This window comes from Arachis ipaensis, chromosome B8 (genome assembly GCF_059453495.1).
Source record: "Arachis ipaensis isolate K30076 ecotype BB chromosome B8, ASM5945349v1, whole genome shotgun sequence".
In the NCBI taxonomy this organism is placed as follows: Eukaryota; Viridiplantae; Streptophyta; class Magnoliopsida; order Fabales; family Fabaceae; genus Arachis; species Arachis ipaensis.
The window spans coordinates 36,805,858-36,817,968 of record NC_142443.1 but is presented as its reverse complement, the minus strand read 5'-3'; the positions used below and the strand labels follow the sequence as shown (position 1 = coordinate 36,817,968).

At 37.9% G+C, this 12,111-nt stretch overlaps 1 non-coding gene across 1 annotated transcript; it reads left to right on the top strand.

Annotated features, from left to right (window-relative positions):
• Nucleotides 1-705: 705 nt before the first annotated feature.
• LOC148547711 (small nucleolar RNA R71) lies at nucleotides 706-813 on the top strand. The gene has a single exon (XR_015898649.1). It is a non-coding gene; the product is annotated as a small nucleolar RNA R71 (small nucleolar RNA).
• Nucleotides 814-12,111: the final 11,298 nt, after the last annotated feature.

Below are 12,111 nucleotides of genomic sequence, written 5' to 3'. Positions count from 1 at the left end.
TGAGAGAGTACTAGAAGGGATTTCAGTGATCCTTTTACTCAGGTGGCCCACTTGTGCTTCCAAATTTCTAATGGAGGAGCTTGTTTCATTCATGAAACTCACAATGGACTTGGACAGATCAGAGACTAAGTTTGCTAAATTAGAGGTATTTTGTTCAGAGTTCTCTGTCTGCTGCTGAGTGGATGATGGAAAAGGTTTACTATTGTTAAACCTATTTCTTCCACCATTATTAAAGCCTTGTTGAGGATTTTGATCCTTCCATGAGAGATTTGGGTGATTTCTCCATGAGGGATTATAGGTGTTTCCATATGGTTCACCCATATAATTCACTTCTGCTATTGCAGGGTTCTCAGGATTATAAGCTTCTTCTTAATAAAAAGCCTCTTGAGTACTGTTGGATGCAGCTTGCATTCCATTCAGACTCTGAGAGATCATATTGACTTGCTGAGTCAATATTTTGTTCTGAGCCAATATGGCATTCAGAGTATCAATTTCAAGAGCTCCCTTCTTCATAGGCGTCCCATTACTTACAGGATTCCTCTCAGAAGTGTACATGAACTGGTTATTAGCAACCATGTCAATGAGTTCTTGAGCTTCTGCAGGCGTTTTCTTTAGGTGAATGGACCCACCTGCAGAAGTATCCAATGACATCTTTGATAGCTCAGATAAACCATCATAGAATATATCTAGGATGGTCCATTCTGAAAGCATGTCAGAAGGACACTTTTTGGTCAGTCCTTTGTATCTCTCCCAAGCTTCATAGAGGGATTCACCTTCTTTCTGTCTGAAAGTTTGAACATCCACTCTAAGCTTACTCAGCTTTTGAGGAGGAAAGAACTTGGCTAAGAAAGTCTTGACCAGCTTATCCCAAGAGTTCAGGCTATCCTTAGGTTGAGAGTCCAACCACACTCTAGCTCTGTCTCTTACAGCAAACGGGAAAAGCATGAGCCTGTAGACTTCAGGATCTACTCCATTAGTCTTAACAGTATCACATATCTACAAGAATTCAGTTAAGAACTGAAAAGGATCTTCAGATGGAAGTCCATGAAACTTGCAGTTCTGCTGCATCAGAGAAACTAATTGAGGTTTCAGCTCAAATTTGTTTGCTCCAATGGCAGGAATGGAGATGCTTCTTCCATGTAAATTGGACTTTGGTGCAGTAAAGTCACCAAGCATCCTCCTTGCATTATTATTATTTTCGGCTGCCATCTCCTTTTCCTGTTCGAAAATTTCTGAAAGGTGCTTGCTGGATTGTTGTAATTTAGCTTCTCTTAATTTTCTCTTCAGAGTCCTTTCAGGTTCTGGATCTGCTTCAACAAGAATGTTCTTGTCCTTGCTCCTGCTCATATGACAAAGAAGAGGGCACAGAAAAATAATAATAATAATAGGGATCCTTTATACCACAGTATAGAGGTCCTTATGTAAGTGGAAGAAAGGAAGGGGACAAAGAATGTAATGTAAGGAAAGAAATACAAGGGTGGGGAGAGCAGAGATGTGAGATGAGGAGATGTTAGTAGATGAATAAATAATTAGAATGAGATGAGAGAGGGAGAATTTCGAAAATAATGTTTGAAAAAGAGTTAGTGATTTTCGAAAATGGTTTTTGAAAAAGGTTAGTAATTTTTTGAAAATTAAAATAAAAAATTAAAATAATTAGTTAATTAAAAAGAAATTTTGAAAAAGAGGGGAGATATTTTCGAAAATTAGAGAGAGAAAGTTAGTTAGGTGGTTTTGAAAAAGATAAGAAACAAACAAAAAGTTAGTTAGTTAGTTGAAACAAATTTGAAAATCAATTTTGAAAAGATAAGAAGTTAGGAAGTTAGAAAAGATATTTTGAAATCAAATTTTTGAAAAAGATAAGATAAGCAGATATTTTTGAAAAGATATGATTGAAATTAGTTTTGAAAAAGATTTGATTTTTAAAATCACAATTAATGACTTGATTCACAAGAAATCACAAAATGTGATTCTAGAACTTAAAGTTTGAATCTTTCTTAACAAGTAAGTAACAAACTTGAAATTTTTGAATCAAAACATTAATTGGTGATGTTATTTTCGAAAATTATGTGATAAAAATAATAAAAAGATTTTTGAAAAAGAGTTTTTAAAATTTTCGAAAATAACTAAGAAAAATGGAAAAGATTTGATTTTTGAAAAAGATTTTGAAAAAGATAAGATTTTTAAATTGAAAATTTGATTTGACTCATAAAAACAACTAGATTTTAAAAATTTTTGAAAAAGTCAATCCAAATTTTCGAATTTATGAGAAGAAAAAGGGAAAGATATTTTTTTTTTTTGAATTTTTATGATGAGAGGGAAAAACATGAAAATTATGCAATGCATGAAATTTTTAGATCAAAACAATGAATGCATGCAAGAATGCTATGAATGTCAAGATGAACACCAAGAACACTTTGAAGATCATGATGAACATCAAGAACTTATTTTTGAAAATTTTTAATGCAAAGAAAGCATGCAAGACACCAAACTTAGAAATCTTTGATGCATAGACTCTATGGATGCAAGAATGCATATGAAAAACAAGAAAAGACACAGAATAAGAAAACATCAAGATCAAACAAGAAGACTTACCAAGAACAACTTGAAGATCATGAAGAACACTATGAATGCATGAATTTTCGAAAAATGCAAGATGAATATGCAATTGACATCAAACTTAAAAATTGACTCAAGACTCAAACAAGAAACATGAAATATTTTTTTGATTTTTATGATTTTATGATTTTTTTTGTATTTTCTTTTAATTTTTCGAAAATCATTTTGAAAAAGAAAAATAAGGATTCCAAAATTTTTAATATGAATTCCAGGAATCTTATGCTCTTTAGTCTAAAGCTCCAATCAAAGGGTCAGGCATGGCTTAATAGCCAGCCAAGCTTTAGTTTGTAACTCAGACATGCATCAGCTAATTTGCTAAGAAAAACAAAGAAGCTCTTCTCTTGAGTATAAGTGAAACCTCAGTCCAAAAGAATTTGGACATGGCTCTATAGCCAGCCAGGCTTCAACATACTTCATGAAACACTAGAATTCATTCTTAAAAATTCTGAAGAAAAATATATTTTTCAAAACATTTTTATTTTAAAATTTTTTTCGAAAACAAAGGAGAAGTTTTTGAAAGATTTTTGAAAAATTTTTGAAAATAAAAAAAAATAAATTTACCTAATCTGAGCAACAAGATGAACCGTCAGTTGTCCAAACTCGAACAATCCCCGGCAACGGCGCCAAAAACTTGGTGCACGAAATTGTGATCTCAGGCAACGGCGCCAAACACTATGTACGCACGTCTTAGTAATTTGTTTTTCATACACAACTTCGATACAACTAACCAGCAAGTGCACTGGGTCGTCCAAGTAATAAACCTTACGTGAGTAAGGGTCGATTCCACTGAGATTGTTGGTATGAAGCAAGCTATGGTCACCTTGTAAATCTCAGTCAGGCGGATATAAAATAGTTATGGAGTTTTCGAAAATAATACTAATTAAACAGAAAATAAGGATAGAAACACTTATGTATATCATTGGTGAGAATTTCAGATAAGCGTGTATAGATGCTTTCGTTCCTCTGAACTTCTGCTTTCCTGCTGTCTTCATCCAATCAGTCTTACTCCTTTCTATGGCTGGCTTTATGTAAGGATATTACCTTCATCAATGGCTACTTTTGATCCTCTCTGGAAAATGGTCCGATGCGCTGTCACTGCATGGCTAATCGTCTGGAGGCATCACCCTTGCCAATGGCTGCATCCTATCCTCTTGTGAAAATGGTCCAAATGCTCTGTCACAGCACGGCTAATCATCTGAGGTTCTCGATCATGCTGGAATAGGATTCACCCTCCTTTTGCGTCTGTCACTACGCCCAGCAATCACGAGTTTGAAGTACATCACAGTCATTCAATCCCAGAGTCCTACTCGGAATACCACAGACAAGGTTTAGACTTTCCGGACTCTTATGAATGCCGCCATCAATCTAGCTTATACCACAAAGATTCTGTTAAGAGATCCAAGAGATACTCATTCAATCTAAGGTAGAACGGAAGTGGTTGTCAGGCACGCGTTCATAGGGAATGATGATGATTGTCACGTTCATCACATTCAAGTTGAAGTGCAAATGAATATCTTAGAAGCGGAATAAGTTGAATTGAATAGAAAAACAGTAGTACTTTGCATTAATCTTTGAGGAACAACAGAGCTCCACACCTTAATCTATGGAGTGTAGAAACTCTACCGTTGATAATACATAAGTGAAAGGACCAGGCATGGCCGAGAGGCTAGCCCCCATGATCTAAGAACCAGGCGTCCAAAGATGTCTAATACAATAGTAAAAAGTCCTATTTATACTAAACTAGTTACTAGGGTTTATAGAAGTAAGTAATTGATGCATAAATCCACTTCTGGGGCCCACTTGGTGTGTGCTTGGGCTGAGCTTGAATGTTACACGTGCAGAGGTCATTCTTGGAGTTGAACGCCAGTTTTTGTGCCAGTTTGGGCGTGGAACTCCACTTTGCAACTTGTTTCTGGCGCTGAACGCTAGAATTGGGCAGAGAGCTGGCGTTGAACGCCAGTTTGCGTCATCTAAACTCGGGCAAAGTATGGACTATTATATATTGCTGGAAAGCCCTGGATGTCTACTTTCCAACTCAATTGAAAGCGCGCCATTTTGAGTTCTGTAGCTCCATAAAAGCCACTTTGAGTGCAGGGAGGTCAGAATCCAACAGCATCAGCAGTCCTTCTTCAACCTCTGAGTCTGATTTTTGCTCAAGTCCCTCAATTTCAGCCAGAAAATACCTAAAATCACAGAAAAACACACAAACTCATAGTAAAGTCCAGAAATATGAATTTAACATAAAAAATAATGAAAACATCCCTAAAAGTAACTAGATTCCACTAAAAACATACTAAAAACAATGCCAAAAAGCGTATAAATTATCTGCTCATCATCTCCCAAGCAATACAGAAGAGAATCCAAAGAGAGAGTGTAAGGCCATAAACACGTCTCACATGGCTGAACCTGGAGAGGAGGAAGAGGTAGTGATCTCCACTGAGGAAGACCTCAATGGACGTCCACTGGCCTCCATGGAATCCCCTGATGAGAAACATAGGAATCTGACGCTCACACAGAGACCATAGAGATTCCATTGAATTTACTCCTGCCATTCATGAGCTCTGATGAGTATTCTTCCTCTGAAGAGGATGAAGATGTTACTGAAGAGCAAGTTGCTAAGTACCTTGGAGCAATCATGAAGCTAAACGCCAAGTTATTTGGTAATGAGACTTGGGAGAATGAACCTCCATTGCTCACTAAAGAACTAGATGACTTGACTAGGCAGAAATTACCTCTGAAGAGACAAGATCCTGGAAAGTTCTCAATACCTTGTACCATAGGCACCATGACCTTTGAGAAGGCTCTGTGTGACCTAGGGTCAAGCATAAACCTCATGCATCTCTCTGTAATGGAGAAGCTAGGGATCATTGAGGTACAAGCTGCAAGAATCTCACTGGAGATGGCAGACAATTCAAAGAAATAGGCTTATGGACTTGTAGAGGATGTCTTGGTAAAGGTTGAAGGCCACTACATCCCTGCTGATTTCATAATCCTAGAGACTGGGAAGTGTATGGATGAATCCATCATCCTTGGCAGACCCTTTCTAGCCACAGCAAAAGCTGTAATTGATGTTGACAGAGGAGAATTAATCATTCAAGTGAATGAAGACTCCCTTGTGTTTAAAGCTCAAGGATATCCCTCTGTAACCATGGAGAGGAAGCATGAAGAGCTTCTCTCAATACAGAGACAAACAGAGCCCCCACAGTCGAACTCTAAGTTTGGTGTTGGGAGGCCACAACCAAACTTTAAGTTTGGTGTTGAACCCCCACATTCAAACTCTAAAGTTTGGTGTTGGGAGGTTCCAACATTGCTCTAAACATTTGTGAGGCCCCATGAGAGCCCACTGTCAAGCTATTGACATTAAAGAAGCGCTTGTTGGGAGGCAACCCAATCTTTAATTATCTATGTTAAATCTCTATTTTCTTTTGTTATTTTATGTTTTCTGTAGGTTGATGATCATGTGAAGTCACAAAAACAATTGAAAAAGCAAAAATAGACTGAAAAACAGAATGAAAAACAAAACACCTTGGAGGAGAAACTTACTGGCGTTTAAACGCCAGTAAGGGTAGCAGAATGGGCGTTAAACACCCAGTCTGGCACCATTCTGGGCGTTTAACGCCAGAAATGGGCACCAGACTGGCATTTAACGCCAGGAATGGGCAAGAAGCTGGCGTTAAACACCAGAAATGGGCAGCAACCTGGCGTTTAACGTCAGGATTGGCAGAAAGGGGCATTTTTACACGCCACTTAGTGCAGGGATGAGATATCCTTGACACCTCAGGATCTGTGGACCCCACAGGATCCCCACTTACCCCGCCTCTCTCTCCCTTCTTCACCCATTCACCAAACACCTCAATACCTCTTCCCCAAAAACCCCTCACCTATCAAATCCCACCATTCTCTTCACCACTCACATCCATCCTTCATAAAATCCCACCTACCTCATCATTCAAATTCAAACCACTTTCCCACACAAACCCACCCATAATGGCCGCACCATACCCCCCACTCCACTCCTATATAAACCCATCTTCACTCCTTCATTTTCACACAACATACACACTACTTCTCCCCCTTGGCCGAAACACTAAGCCCCCTCCATCTCCTCTATTTCTTCTTCTTCTACTCTCTTCTTTCTTCTTTTGCTCGAGGACGAGCAAACCTTTTAAGTTTGGTGTGGTAAAAGCATTGCTTTTTGTTTTTTCATAACCATTTATGGCACCTAAGCCCGGAGAAACATCTAGAAAGAGGAAAAGGAAGGCAAAAGCTTCCACCTCCGAGTCATGGGAGATGGAGAGATTCATTTTAAGGGTGCACCAAAACCACTTCTATGAAGTTGTGGCCAAGAAGAAGGTGATCCCCGAGGTCCCTTTCAAACTCAAAAAGGGTGAATATCCGGAGATTCGACATGAGATTTGAAGAAGAGGTTGGGAAGTTCTCACCAACCCCATTCAACAAGTCAGAATCTTAATGGTTCAAGAGTTCTATGCCAATGCATGGATCACCAAGAACCATGATCAAAGTGTGAACCCGGACCCAAAGAATTGGCTTACAATGGTTCGGGGAAAATGCTTAGATTTTAGTCCGAAGAATGTAAGGTTGGAATGCAACTTGCCCATGATGCAAGGAGATGCACACCCCTACACTAGAAGGGTCAACTTTGATCAAAGGTTGGACCAAGTCCTCATAGACATCTGTGAAGAGGGCGCTCAATAGAAGAGAGATTCAAGAGGGAAGCCGGTTCAACTAAGAAGGCATGACCTCAAGCCCGTGGCTAGGGGATGGTTGGAGTTCATCCAACGCTCAATCATTCGCACTAGCAACCGGTCTGAAGTTACTATAGACCGGGCTATCATGATCCATAGCATCATGATTAGGGAGGAAGTAGAAGTTCATGAAGTTATATCCCAAGAACTCTACAATGTGGCGGACAAGTCCTCTAGTTTGGCAAGGTTAGCCTTCCCTCATCTCATTTGTCACCTCTGCAATTTAGCTGGAATTGACATAGAGGAAGACATCCTCATTGATGAGGATAAGCCCATCACTAAGAAAAGGATGGAGCAAACAAGAGATCCCACTCATGGACATGAGGAAATTCCTCACCATGAAATCCTTGAGATGCCTCAAGGGATGCATTTTCCTCCACAAAACTATTGGGAGCAAATCAACACCTCCCTAGGAGAATTAAGTTCCAACATGGGACAACTAAGGGTGGAGCACCAAGAGCATTCCATCCTCCTCCATGAAATTAGAGAAGACCAAAGAGTCATGAGAGAGGAGCAACAAAGGCAAGGAAGATACATTGAGGAGCTCAAGCACTCCATTAGATCTTCAAGAGGAAGAACAAGCCGCCATCACTAAAGTGGACCCGTTCTTTAATTTCCTTGTTCTTTATTTTCTGTTTTTCGAATTTTTATGCTTTATGTTTATCTATGTTTGTGTTTTTATTACATGATCATTAGTGTCTAAGTGTCTATGCCTTAAAACTATGAAAATGAATCCATCACCTTTCTTAAATAAATAGTGTTTTAATTGAAAAGGAAAAGAAGTGCATGAATTTCAATTTTTAAAATAGTTTAATTATTCTGATGTGGTGGCAATACTTTTGTCTTTCTGAATGAATGCTTGAACAGTGCATATTTTTGAATTTGTTGATTCATGAATGTTAAAATTGTTGGCTCTTGAAAGAATGATGGAAAAGGAGAAATGTTATTTGATGATTTGAAAAATCATAAAATTGATTCTTGAAGCAAGAAAAAGCAGTGAAAAGCTTGCGAAAAAAATGCGAGAAAAAAGAGAGAAAAAGAAAGAAAAAGAAAAAGCAAGCGGAAAAAGCCAATAGCCCTTTAAACCAAAAAGCAAGGGTAAATTAAAAAAGGGATCCAAGGCTTTGAGCATCAGTGGATAGGAGGGCCCACAGGAATAAAATCCTGACCTAAGCGGCTAAACCAAGCTGTCCCTAACCATGTGCTTGTGGCGTGAAGGTGTCAAGTGAAAACTTGAGACTGAGCGGTTAAAGTCGTGGTCCAAAAGCAAAAAGAGTGTGCTTAAGAGCTCTGGACACCTCTAATTGGGGACTCTAGCAAAGCTAAGTCACAATCTGAAAAGGTTCACCCAGTTATGTGTTTGTGGCATTTATGTATCCGGTGGTAATACTGGAAAACAAAATGCTTTGGGTCACGGCCAAGACTCATAAAGTAGCTGTGTTCAAGAATCAACATACTTAACTAGGAGAATCAATAACACTATCTGAATTCTGAGTTCCTATAGATGCCAATCATTCTGAACTTCAAGGGATAAAGTGAGATGCCAAAACTGTTCAGAAGCAAAAAGCTAAAAGTCCCGCTCATCTAATTAAGACTGATCTTCATAGATGTTTTTGGAATTTATTGTATATTCTCTTCTTTTTATCCTATTTGACTTTTAGTTGCTTGGGGACAAGCAACAATTTAAGTTTGGTGTTGTGATGAGCGGATAATTTATACGCTTTTTGGCATTGTTTTTAGTATATTTTTAGTATATTTTAGTTAGTTTTTATTATGTTTTTATTAGTTTTTAAATAAAAATCACATTTCTGGACTTTAATATGAGTTTGTGTGTTTTTTTGTGATTTCAGGTATTTTCTGGCTGAAATTGAGGGACTTGAGCAAAAATCTGATTCAGAGGCTGAAAAAGGACTGCAGATGATATTGGATTCTGACCTCCCTGCACTCGAAGTGGATTTTCTGGAGCTACAGAAGCCCAATTGGCACGCTCTCAATTGCGTTGGAAAGTAGACATCCTGGGATTTCCATCAATATATAATAGTCCATACTTTGCCCAAGATTTGATGGCCCAAACTGGCGTTCAAAGTCAGCATAGAAATTCTGGCGCCAAAATGCCAGAACTGGCATAAAAGCTGGAGTTAAATGCCCAAACTGGCACAAAAGCTGGCGTTTAACTCCAAAAAAAGTCTCTACACATGGAAGCTTCAATGCTCAGCTCAAGCACACACCAAGTGGGCCCCGAAGAAGATTTCTGCTTTAATTACTTATTTCTATAACCCTAGGCTACTAGTTTTCTATAAATAAGACCTTTTGCTATTGTATTTTCATCTTTGAATCATATTTTGATGATTGAACCCTCTTTGGGAGGCTAGCCATTCGGCCATTCCTAGACCTTGTTCTTATGTATCTTCAACGGTGGAGTTTTTACACACCATAGATTAAGGTGTGGAGCTCTGTTGTTCTTCATGAATTAATACAAGTACTATTGTTTTTCTATTCAACTCAAGTCTATTTCTTCTCCAAGATATTCATTCGCACTCAAGAACATGATGAATGTGATGATTATGTGACACTCATCACCATTCTCACCTATGAACACGTGACTGACAACCACTTCCGTTCTACATGCAAACAAGCTTGAATGTGTATCTCTTGGGTTTCTAAGATAAGATTAGAACCTTCGTGGTATATGCTAGAATTATTGGCGGTCATTCTTGAGATCCGGAAAGTCTAAACCTTGTCTGTGGTATTCCGAGTAGGATCTGGGAAGGGATGACTGTGATGAGCTTCAAACTCACAATTGTTGGGCGTGTGACAGACACAAAAGGATCAATGGATCCTATTCCAACATGATCGAGAACCGACAAATGATTAGTCGTGCGGTGACAGTGCGCGTAGAACATTTTCACTGAGAGGACGGGAAGTAGCCATTGACAACGGTGATGCCCAACATAAAGCTTGCCATGGAAGGGAGTATGAATGATTGGATGAAGGCAATAGGAAAGCAGAGGTTCAGGAGGGACAAAGCATCTTCATACGCTTATCTGAAATTCCTACCAATAAATTACATAAGTAACTTTATCTCTATCTATATTATATATTTTATTCATCTTTTAATTATCAATCCTCCATAACCATTTGAATCCGCCTGACTGAGATTTACAAGATGACCATAGCTTGCTTCAAGCCGACAGTCTCCGTGGGATCGACCCTTACTCACGTAAGGTATTACTTGGACGACCCAGTGCACTTGCTGGTTAGTTGTGCGGAGTTGTGATAAAGAGTTGAGATTACAATTGTGCGTACCAAGTTGTTGGCGCCATTGATGATCACAATTTCGTGCACCAAATATTAAAATCGAACACATCCAAGTGAGACCTAATTGAGAATGGATACATCCAAGTGAGAATAATTGAAAAATATAATCTGATTTGTTAGTATAATTAATTGTAGGATAACATTGAATCACTTTTATAAACGTTAAGGATACAAATAGGACGATTTAAACGTTAGTGACACAAATAGTACTTACCCCAAACGTTGGGAACAAAAACGATACTTTACTCTTCATTAAAATTAAGGGAAAAAATGGCTATAACGTTTTAGAGTTTTTTATATCTCTTAAGTTTAAAACTCTAACTCATGAGTTCACTAAACTAAAAATGGGCCAAATCATAATTGAGGCTAAAACAAACAAAACAAAATAAAATAAACATAAACATAAAATAAGTCTTAAAATAAATACTAAGAAAGTGATGCCTATTTGATTCAACTTGACTAACGAGAGTGCTCAATACAATTTGTAAATAATAAGACGTTTAGCTTTTTATAATCGTTAACCATTATCTTGCCCAATTCTTGATGCATCTCCTGATCAAATGATTTAGCCATGTTTGCAAAACCTTCTTTTATTCTATTAGTTATTGCTCTTATAATTAGACCAATTAACATATGATAATTCTTAGTTTGTCCTACAAAACTCATATAAGGAAAATACTAGGAACTACACTTTTAGTGTTAAAAAATGGAAATTTAATTCAATACCAAAAAAAGATTAATTCAGATGTATGACAAAAAAATATTAGTCACTACTGAACAATTTTTTCTGTTTAGAGAATGGTTATATAGAATTTTTTTTATAAAAGTAAATATTCTCATAAAGATATTTTATATGAAGATAGTACGATGGACTATTAGATAATTCAGTGGTGCGGGAAAATTGAATTTCCCACAACTAAACCGGCAAGTATACTGGATCATCCAAGTAATACCTCAGGTGAGTGAGGGTCGAATTCCACGTGGATTCCTGGATTGAGCAAGCTATGGTTATCCTGCAGATCTTAGTCAGGCGAATAGAAAGGTAGTTTTGATTGTTGTAGTCTCATAAACAAACAATAATAGAAGCGATAAATGGATAGGATAAAGACAGTAATTAGCGGTAGTTAAGGGTTCGGACGTACTTATTCTTCTGAATTAACACATCATACTCTCTACTTCAATGATGAATGATTTCCTCAATGGCAAGGCTGTAAGTGATTAAGCCATGGGTCGTGGTCATTAATTTCCTCAGGTTCAGACCAAACATTCGAATGGACTAGATCAATCTGGGAGAGGGTGAAGCACGTGCAAGTCAATCCCTTTGTTGATCTTACTCAAAATGCCACAGACAAGGTCAAATCTTCTGGATCAGAGACTGCTGCTCTTATGGTTCTAGCCCTTAGAGCCACAA